Consider the following 10901-nt stretch of genomic DNA (forward strand, 5'->3'; position numbering starts at 1 on the left):
TTTTGCACTAGTTCGGCCTGTTTTGCACTGCGTTTCGTAAGGCAACCAAACAGTCCCGAATGCACCTAAATAGTATGAAATGCACCAAAACGTCAGTTTAGTGTCCAATGGGGTGGATCGGGTGCGTTCGTTGCAAACAATTCTGACGCGACCTCGTGTCACGATCTCTTGCACTAGTTCGGCCCGTTTTGCACCGAGTTTCGTAAGGCAACCAAACGGTCCCAAATGCACTTTGATAGTACGAAATGCACTAAAATGTCAGTTTAGGGTCCAATGGGGCGGATCGGGTGCGTTCTTCCAAGAATTCCGATGCGACTTCGTGGCACGGACTTTTGCACTAGCTCGGCCCGTTTTGCACCGAGTTTTGTAAGGCAACCAAACGGCCCCTAATGCAACTAAACAGTACGAAACGCACCAAAACATCAGTTTAGGGTCCAATGGGGTGGATCGGGTGCATTTGTTGCCAAAAATTCCGACGCGACTTCGTGGCACGAACTTTTGTACTAGTTCAGCCCGTTTTGCACCCAGTTTCGTAAGGCAACCAAATGGTCCCGAATGCACCCAAATAGTACAAAATGCACCAGCGAGCGCGGGCGACGCGCGGGCGTGGAAGAGGTGTCTGACGCGCGGGCCCAGGTGGCAGGGAGCGCGGGCTGCGGGGGAGAGCTTGCTGGGCCGGGGGAGCGGCGCTGCTGGCTGGGCCGGCTCAGGCTGGGCGGGGGCGGGAGCGGGCCGTTGCGGGTTGGGCTGGGCCGAGTGGGGAGCGGGAGATGGGATGGGCCGCGGGCCAGGCTGGGTGCTGGGTTTTGGTTGTGGGTTTGGGTTTGTTTTCTATTTTCCTTTCTATTTCTATTTACTCTCTCATTTCAAATCTAAGTCAAACAAAGGTTGAATTCAAATATGAATTTGAATTCAAACCACAATCAATTAAAAGTATGCACCAGCATGAATGCAACAACAAAATTTAAACCTATGATAAATTTTAATTACTTAAGGAACAAAAATTAGATTAAATGCCAACTAAACACAATAAACCTTAGAAAAATTAAATAAAGCCAATTAAATTTATTACTAAATGCTGAAATTTAAATTAGGGTGTTACAGTTTCGTAAGGCAACCAAATAGTCCCGAATGCAACTAAATAGTACGAAACACACCAAACGTCAGTTTAGAGCCCAATGGGTCGGATCAGGTGCATTCATTGCAAAAAATTCTGACGCGACTTCGTGGCACAAAGTTTTGCACTAGTTCGGCCCGTTTTGCACCCAGTTTCGTAAGGCAACCAAACGGTCCCGAATGCACCAAAATAGTACAAAATGCACCAAAACGTCAGTTTAGGGTACATTGGGGTGGATCAGGTGCGTTCATTGCGAAAAATTCCAACGCGACTTCGTGGCACAAAATTTTGCACTAGTTCGGCCTGTTTTGCACTGAGTTTCGCAAGGCAACCATACGGTCCCGAATGCACCCAGATAGTACGAAAGGCACCAAAACGTTAGTTTTGGGTCCAATGGGGTGGATCGGTTGCGTTCGTTCTGAAAAATTTCGACGCGACTTCGTGGCACGAACTTTTGCACTAGTTCGGCCCGTTTGGCACCGAGTTTCGTAAGGCAACCAAACGGTCCCGAATGCACCCAAATAGTATGAAACACACCAAAACGTTAGTTTAGGGTCCAATGGGGTGCATCGGGTGCGTTCGTTGCAAAAAATTCCGACGCGACTTCGTGTCACGAACTTCTGCACTAGTTCGGCCCGTTTTGCACCGAGTTTCGTAAGGCAACCAAACGGTCCCAAATGCACTTAGATAGTACAAAACGCACTAAAATGTCAGTTTAGGCTCCAATGGGGTGGATCGGGTGCGTTCTTCCAAAAATTCCGACGCGACATCGTGGCACGAACTTTTGCACTAGTTCGGCCCGTTTTGCACCGAGTTTTGTAAGGCAACCAAACGGTCCCGAATGCAACTAAACAGTACGAAACGCACCAAAACGTCAGTTTAGGGTCCAATTGGGTGGATCGGATGCATTTGTTGACAAAAATTCCGACGCGTCTTCGTGGCACGAACTTTTGGACTAGTTCGGCCGGTTTTGCACCAAATTTCGTAATGCAACCAAATGGTTCCGAATGCACCCAAATAGTACAAAATGCACCAAAATGTCAGTTTAGGGTCCAATGGGTGGATCGGGTGCGTTCATTGCAAAAAATTCTGACCCGACTTCGTGGCACAAACTTTTGCACTAGTTCTGCCCGTTTTGCACCCAGTTTCGTAAGGCAACCAAACGGTCCCGAATGCTCCCAAATAGAACAAAACGCACTAAAATGTCAGTTTAGGGTCCAATGGGGTGGATCGGGTGCGTTCAATCTGAAAAATTCCCACGCGACTTCGTGGCACGAACTTTTGCACTAGTTCGGCCCGTTTGGCACCGAGTTTCGTAAGGCAACCAAACAGTCCTGAATGCACCCAAATAGTACGAAACGCACCTAAATGTCAGTTTAGGGTCCAATGGGGTGGATCGGGTGCGTTCGTTGCAAAAAAAATTCGACACGACTTCGTGGCACGAACTTTTGCACTAGTTCGGCCCATTTTGCACCGTGTTCCGTAAGGCAACCAAAAGGTCCTGAATGCACTTAAATAGTATGAAACGCACCAAAACGTCAGATTATGGTCCAATAGGGTGGATCGGGTGCGTTCGTTGCAAAAATTTCCGATGCGACTTCATGGCATGAATTTTTGCACTAGTTCAGCCCGTTTTGCACCGGGTTTCGTAAGGCAACCAAACAGTCCCGAATGCACCTGAATAGTATGAAATGCACCAAAATGTCAGTTTAGGGTCCAATGGGGTGAATCGGGTGCGTTCATTGCGAAAAATTCCAACGCGACTTCGTGGCACAAACTTTTGCACTAGTTCGGCCTGTTTTGCACTTAGTTTCGTAAGGCAACCATACCATCCCGAATGCACTCAAATAGTACAAAACGCACCAAAACATTAGTTTTGGGTCCAATGTGGTGGATCGGGTGCGTTCGTTGCAAAAAATTCCGACGCGACTTCGTGTCACGAACTTTTGCACTAGTTCGGCCCGTATTGCACCGAGTTTCGTAAGGCAACCAAACGGTCCCAAATGCACTTAGATAGTACGAAATGCACTAAAATGTCAGTTTAGGGTCCAATGGGGTGGGTCGGGTGTGTTCTTCCAAAAATTCCGACGTGACTTCGTGGCACGAACTTTTGCACTAGTTCGGCCCATTTTGCACCGAGTTTTGTAAGACAACCAAACAATTCCGAATGCACCTAAATAGTACAAAACGTACCAAAATGTCAGTTTAGGGTCCAATGGGGTGGATCGGGTGCATTTGTTGCCAAAAATTCCGACACGACTTCGTGGCACGAACTTTTGTACTAGTTCGGCCCGTTTTGCACCGAATTTCGTAAGGCAACCAAATGGTCCCGAATGCTACCAAACAGTACGAAATGCATGAAAACATCAGTTTAGAGTCCAATTTAGTGGATCGGGTGCGTTCATTGCAAAAATTTCCGACGCGACTTCGTGGCACGAACTTTTGCACTAGTTCGGCCCGTTTTGCACCTAGTTTCGTAAGGCAACCAAACAGTCCCGATGCACCCGAATAGTATGAAACGCACCAAACCGTCAATTTAGGGTTCAATGGGGTGGATCGGGTGTGTTCGTTGCGAAAAATTCCGACGCGACTTCGTGACATGAACTTTTGCACTAGTTCGGCCTGTTTTGCACCGAGCTCCGTAAGGCAACCAAACGGTCCTGAATGCACCCAAATATTTTGAAACACACCAAAACGTCAACTTAGGGTGCAATGGTGTGGATCGGGTGCGTTCGTTGCGAAAAATTCCAACGCGACTTCGTGGCACGAACTTTTCGACTAGTTCGGCCCGTTTTCACCGAGTTTCATAAAGCAACCAAACGGTCCCGAACGCACCCAAATAGTACAAAACACACCATAACAATAGTTTAGGGTCCAATGGGGTGGATCGTGATAGAACTCGCGAGGGGGATTTCTCGATCTTTCGGTGAGGAAGAACTGGATAACTCGATTTGAGGGAAAGAGGATACATTGACGGTCCAACTTCAGCCCTCCAAAGGCGCTGTGCCTTAGCAACTGATACACCTCCTCCCTTGTTGCCGCGCCCTTGCGATGCGCGACATTGGCCATGTGGGCACCCGTCCTGTAAGCAATCGAAGAACTCTCAAGAACAAGTAAACAAGCACTAAAATCGCAAGGGGGAAACAAGAAACTCAGCCTGGATTAATCGAATGTGGTGTTCTGAATACAAGGAGATGGGCGGCTAGATCAGCACGCGTGCTCCAGGAGAAGTAGCGACTGCTAGTTCGTGAAAACAAAACCCAACCCTCCCATGGGGGCTGCTGGGGGGTAAAAGTACTCGGAGGATGACCTCCAACCCTAGGACGTGCCCCATGTGGGCTCTACTGGATACACGGCCCATTGGGCCAAAAAGAAGTGGCACAGCACCCTGGGCTGAAAACTATTTGGTATGGAAATGACGACTGCGCCAAACTCAGGTATCATCATGAGGTCAGATCCATTTGAAAGAGGACTTCATAAGCTTTTCGTGAAGTACTTGAACGTCCCAATCGGAGTTCGAATGAAGTCTTGACCATTGTCACAAGTTGGTGCTGTCCTTTTGTCCGAAACCAGCCCACGCGAATCCGCTCCCCTTCTTATCCTCTCCATCATTCCAAAGCAGAACAAGAGTGCGCGTGTTTCCATTGTTGAAATATAATGGACAAGAGCTTATGAATGAACTCACTTGATGATTGAGTTGACGGGCACGGGCACGAGTAATAGGCCCAAGCGGCGGCGGTGTCGGTGTGGATGTATCGCTGGTGTTGATGTCCTGATCATCCTCCCTTCTTGCATTTGAGTTGTCCTCGACTCAAGCTCATCTTCCTCTCCCAAATATGGTGTCAAATCTGCAATGTTAAATGTGGAACTAACCCCAAAATCTGCACAAAGATCAAACTTATATATGCATTCTCATTTACTCATTATAGTACTTTAAAAGGTCCATCAGTTCTAGGCATCAACTTAGATTTTCTCATTTCAGGAAACCTTTCCTTTCGGAAATGCAACCAAACCAAATCTCCTAGTTCAAAAGTCAACTGCCTCCTTCCTTTATCACCAGCAACCTTATACTTAGCATTCATGTGTTCTATGTTTTCTTTAGTTACGCATGTAGTTTTAACATCAATTCAGCACGTTGCGTAGCATCAAAGTTCAACTTTTCAGAAGTTGGCAATGGCATTAAATCAATAGGTGCACGAGGAATTAGGCCATAAACAATCTGAAAAGGACACATCTTTGTAGTACAGTGCAGTGAACGATTATAAGCAAACTCAATGTGAGGCAAACAATCTTCCCAAATTTTAATGTTCTTCTTTAAAACAGCCCTCAATATTGTTAACAAAGTGCGATTCACTACTTCAGTTTGACCATCAATTTGGGGATGACAAGTGGTAGAAAATAAAAGCTTGGTCCCCGACTTAGCCCATAAAGTTCTCCAAAAGTGGCTAAGAAATTTAGCATCCCGAACAGAAACAATGGTGTATGGCACACCATGCAAGCGCACAATTTCTCAAAAGAACAAATTAGAATATCCGTAGCATCATCTGTCTTATGACAAGGTATGAAGTGTGCCATCTTTGAAAATCTATCAACCACCACAAAAATGCTATCATGCCCTTTCCTAGTACGAGGCAAACCAACCACAAAATCCATAGATATATCCTCCCAAGGAACACTAGGGATAGGTAAAGTCATATACAAACCGTGGGGGTTTAGTCGAGACTTAGCCTTTTGACATGTAGTGCAGCGAGCAACAAATCTCTCCACGTCTCTTCTCATCTTTGGCCAAAAGAAATGACCAGCAAGGATGTCTTCCGTCTTCTTTGCACCAAAGTGTCCCATCAATCCTTCTCCATGTGCTTCCTGTAGCAGCAACAAACGAACAGAGCTAGCTGGAATGCATAGTTTGTTAGCTCTAAACACAAAACCATCATTAACCACGAAGTTATTCCACATTCTACCTTCTTTACAATACAGCAACACATCTTTAAAATCATTGTCATGCACATATTGCTCCTTAATTGTTTCCAGACCAAAGATCTTATAGTCTAGTTGTGTCAACAAAATAAACCTCCTAGACAAAGCATCAGCAATGACATTCTCTTTTCTTTTCTTGTGTTTGATGACATAGGGAAAAGACTCAATGAATTCGACCCACTTAGCATGTCTACGGTTCAGCTTTCCTTGATTACGAATATGCTTCAAAGATTCATGGTCATAATGTATGACAAATTCTTTGGGCCAAAGATAATGCTGCCATGTTTCTAATGTTCGCACAACAGCATGCAATTCCTTATCATAAGTTGAATAATTCAGAGCAGGCCCACTCAGTTTCTCACTAAAATATGCAATGGGTTTCCTTTATTGTAACAAAACACCACCCAATCCAATCCCTCTAGCATCACATTCCAGCTCAAAAGTCTTTTTAAAATTGGGAAGTTGGAGGAGAGGTGCATGTGTCAACTTATCTTTCAAAATGTTGAAGGAGTTCTCTTGCGCTTTGCCCCAAAAAAAGGAACTCCCTTCTTTGTTAATTCATGCAATGGTGCTGAAATCCTGCATGAAGCGACGATAGAATCCAGCAAGTCCCAAAAAGCTTCTCACTTGGGTGATGGTTTTGGGGACGGGCCACCCCTGAATGGCCTCCACTTTGGCTTGCTCAACTTCAATTCCCTGTGGAGTGACAACAAAGCCAAGAAAAGAGACTAGATCCGTGCAAAATGTGCACTTCTCAAGATTACCAAAAAGACGTGCATCTCGTAGAGTATCAAAACAGCACGCAAATGATCAAGATGTTCACCCATTGATTTGTTGTAGATCAATATATCATCAAAGTAGACAACAACAAATTTTCTATTCATTAATCTCATGAAAGTGCTAGGTGCATTAGTTAACCCAAATGGCATGACTAACCGCTCATATAGCCCGAATTTAGTTTTGAAAGTAGTCTTCCATTCATCTCCCAATTTCATGCGAATTTGGTGGTAACCACTATGCAAATCAACTTTCGAGAACAAAACAGCACCACTCAATTCATCAAGTATATCATCCAAGCGGGGAATAGGATGTTGATAGCGAATGGTGATGTTATTAATTGCTCTACAATCCACACACATATGTCATGATCCATCTTTCTTTGGCACTAAAAGAACTGGAATAGCACAAGGGCTAAGAGACTCACGTATGTAACCTTTGTCGAGCAATTCCTGCACTTGACGTTGAATCTCTTTGGTTTCTTCCGGGTTGGTCCTGTAGGGCGCACGGTTTGGTAATGAGGCACCAGGAATGAGGTCAATCTGGTTCTCGATTCTTCGAAGTGGGGGCAGCCCCGGTGGTACCTCACTTGGGAACACATCAGCATATTCCTGCAAAATGTTAGCAACAACAGGAGGCAATGAATGCTGCACATCGTGAAGGGAAACCAAAGCATCCTTGCAAACCAAAGCATAGACAAATGATTTGGAGGTAGCTAATTCATTGATTTCAGATTTAGTAGCTAGCAAGCACTTTCCCTTCAAAGTTATCTCTCCTTTTGGTTCGAAATCAGATTTGCCTTGGTTATTGTTCTCACTTTTATCATGCTCTTGACATTTAAATTTTCTTGCTCTAGCGACATCATCTTGCATAATCGATTCAGGTGACATTGGGTGCAACACAATCCTTTTATCATGGTATAGAAATGAGTATTGATTTGATCAACCATGGTGCAAAGAATATGTATCAAATTGCCAAGGTCGTCCTAACAGAATACTACATGCTTGCATAGGCACAACATCACATTCAACAACATCTTTGTATGATCCAATGGCAAAATTGATTCGCACAAGTTGAGTTACCTTGGCCTTACCACTGTTATTCAGCCACTGAATAGAATATGGATGAGGGTGTGGCATCATAGTAAGTGCGAGTTTCTTCACCATGTTGCTGCTAGCCAAGTTGTTGCAGCTACCACCATCGATGATCATGCGGCACGAACGCTCTTTAATGACACACTTTGTTTGGAACAAGGTGTGGTGCTGATTTTGCTCCACCTTCTCCATTTGCGCGCTCAGCACACGCTGCACAATGAGGCTCTCGTAGCGGTCGGCTTCAGCTGCATTAATATGTTCTTCCGGGCAGCCCTCACTTCTTGCATGGTCAGCCACAAGTAAAGCAAGTGTATCTTCATCAAGTTCAATAGCGGATGAGTACTCACCATCATTTTTTACCACCAAAACACGCTTGCTTGGGCAGTCACGCATGACATGTCCAAATCCCTTGAAGTGGTGGCACTGAATGTCTCTTGTTTTGCCCGTGGATGCCACCGATGAAGCAGTTTGTGCAGGTTTTGCGCGGTCTTGGATGCTGAATTTGTTTGGCTGTCACGAGGCTTGTCGCTGGGAGATGGGGCTGCTGTCCGAGCTTATGAAGAATACAGTGCAGCAGCACGTCCAGTTGATGGAATGCTCGAACGGGGCTGCGTGGAAAAATTCCTCCTTGCAAAAATGTTAGTCTTGGTACTGGCACGTCATCCCTGCACTTCCCTTTCAGCTTTACAAGCAAGATGGAATAAACGGGTTATGTTAGTGTACTCTTTGTAAGCAAGGATGTCCTGAATCTCCCGGTTTAACCCACCCAAAAATCTAGCCATAGCAGGTTCCATATCCTCCTCTAAATTGCAGTGTAGCATACCCATTTGCAGCTCTTGATAGCATTCTTCGACACTTTTAGTACCCTATTTTAATTGTTGCAGCTGGTTTAAGAGATCACATGCATAGTAAGATGGAACAAATCTAGCCCTCATGACCCGTTTCAAAGCATCCCAAGTTTGTGGCATGTTATTAGGATTTTTCTTGCCATGTTCTATCCACCAAACGGAAGCAAAATCAGTGAATTCACTAGTTGCAGCCCTAACACATGCATTTTTAGGAAAATCATGACAAGTAAACTTTTGTTCAACAGCCATCTCCAAGTAAGATAAGCATCCAGATCATATTTACCATCAAAAGAGGGTATCTTAAATTTTATCTTACTGAAAACAGCGTCATTTTTATGTACCTCATGTGGACGCTGTCCACCCATATCTCGACGGTTACGATGTTGGAGTCGCTGACCTCGATCCTCAACTTCGGTGTCAGCAACATAATCAGCACCTAAATTTTCTGCGCCGTCCTCATCCTCTTGGCCACTTCCTCTATGCTGATCATTCGTCTTCTTGTGGAGCTCATCAAAGCGCCTTAGAAGAGCAGCGAGACTCTTGTCCACGCGAGCAACTGTTGTCTCCAAACCTGCAAGCTTGGTGTTGTTGGAAATCTGTGCGGCCTCCATTGGCCCAATCTTATTCTCATTCATCACCCGCAAATCATTGTCAATTCCATCGGTGTTCTCTCTCACTTGCTTTTGGAAATGCTGTACGATGCCTTTGGTGTGAGGTGTAAGCAGACCTCCACCATCCTCATCCTCACTCCCTTCACCTGCCATGGTAAAGATGCAAGAGCAAACAGGAAACAAGTAAAGTAGGAAATTCCCTACAACTAGTAGATGTAATTGTTGTCTAGTGCTCTCTCACTCTCAACCTGTTGTACAAGCTCTTACCAATTCTTACTCTGCTCACATGAGGGGTGGTCAAGATGAGAATGGGCCGGGATGACCCATTGGGTCGCTGGTCTGACCCACAATAGCAAGGCCAATGGGCCATCGGGTCGGCCTCAAATGAGAAACAGCCCATTTAGAGCCGAAACCTATTGACCCAATGCATGGATAGGGTCGACCCGGCGGCGTGACTCTTCCCCACGCAAGTCGTGACCCTTGCGCTGCCAGGCTCCCTCTCGCTTCGGCACGGAGGCGAGCGAGCAGGCGGCGGCGGGAGCGCTATCCACCCCCGGCAGCGGCGACTCATCGGCTCGCCCTCCGCTCCGGCGGATCTCCCCTCCAGTAAGCTTCTTCTCTGTCTTTTCTTTCCCCTCTTCCCTTTCGGCGGATCCCACAGGCAGCATGCGTGCTCGTCCTGCCTCGTCCCTCGTCCTTTCTTGATTTTGGTTGCTCCAACGCCGCTACGTTCTAAATACCACATGCTGTGATGAAGTTGTATGTAGCATACTATGAAGCCATGACGGATCTCACATTTTTGCTTTTGGACAGCCATTTGTAGCAAGAACTAGCGCTATGGTTCCACTGCTAGTAGGGGACTACCTTAGAGTTTCAGATCTGTTAGCTGTTGGCCAAGAGATGTATTTTTCAGATCTGTTAGCTTGTGAGCTTAATGATGTTAAAGTCTTGCTTGTTTCCGAGCTATTTAAGATTCTATCAATATGAGTGCCCGTGCATTCAATTTGTCAACAGAACTTGTTGAAGCTTGAGCAGTTGACCCACTTTCTGCATAAGAAATTCGCTGCTAGAGCCTGTGTCATATTAAGTTACATTCATTAAGCTACAGAAGTATCTAGATGTCCTCCCTGTTTTCATTCTGAAGTCCTTAGATAACATGTTGGCTTGCAAATTTTCAATTATTGTGTGACAATGTTTCTAAACAAGTATTGTATAAACCCCTTCATGTTTGAACTCCCTATTTCATTTTTTTATTGTAAGGAATGCAATAGGAACTCGACAGTGCTCTGCATGCTTATTAGTGAAAGGATCATACATGGCACATAGATGAATTATACCAAAATATTTATTCATGTGGTTCGGATAGCAGCATAACTACTTTGCCATCATTACACCATTAACTTTCAAGACTAAAAGGAGCAAGAAAACTGAGCACCAATCAAATTGCCATCAATCACCCCACACATTTGAATTGTTG

This window comes from Panicum virgatum, chromosome 3K, assembly GCF_016808335.1.
Source record: "Panicum virgatum strain AP13 chromosome 3K, P.virgatum_v5, whole genome shotgun sequence".
In the NCBI taxonomy this organism is placed as follows: Eukaryota; Viridiplantae; Streptophyta; class Magnoliopsida; order Poales; family Poaceae; genus Panicum; species Panicum virgatum.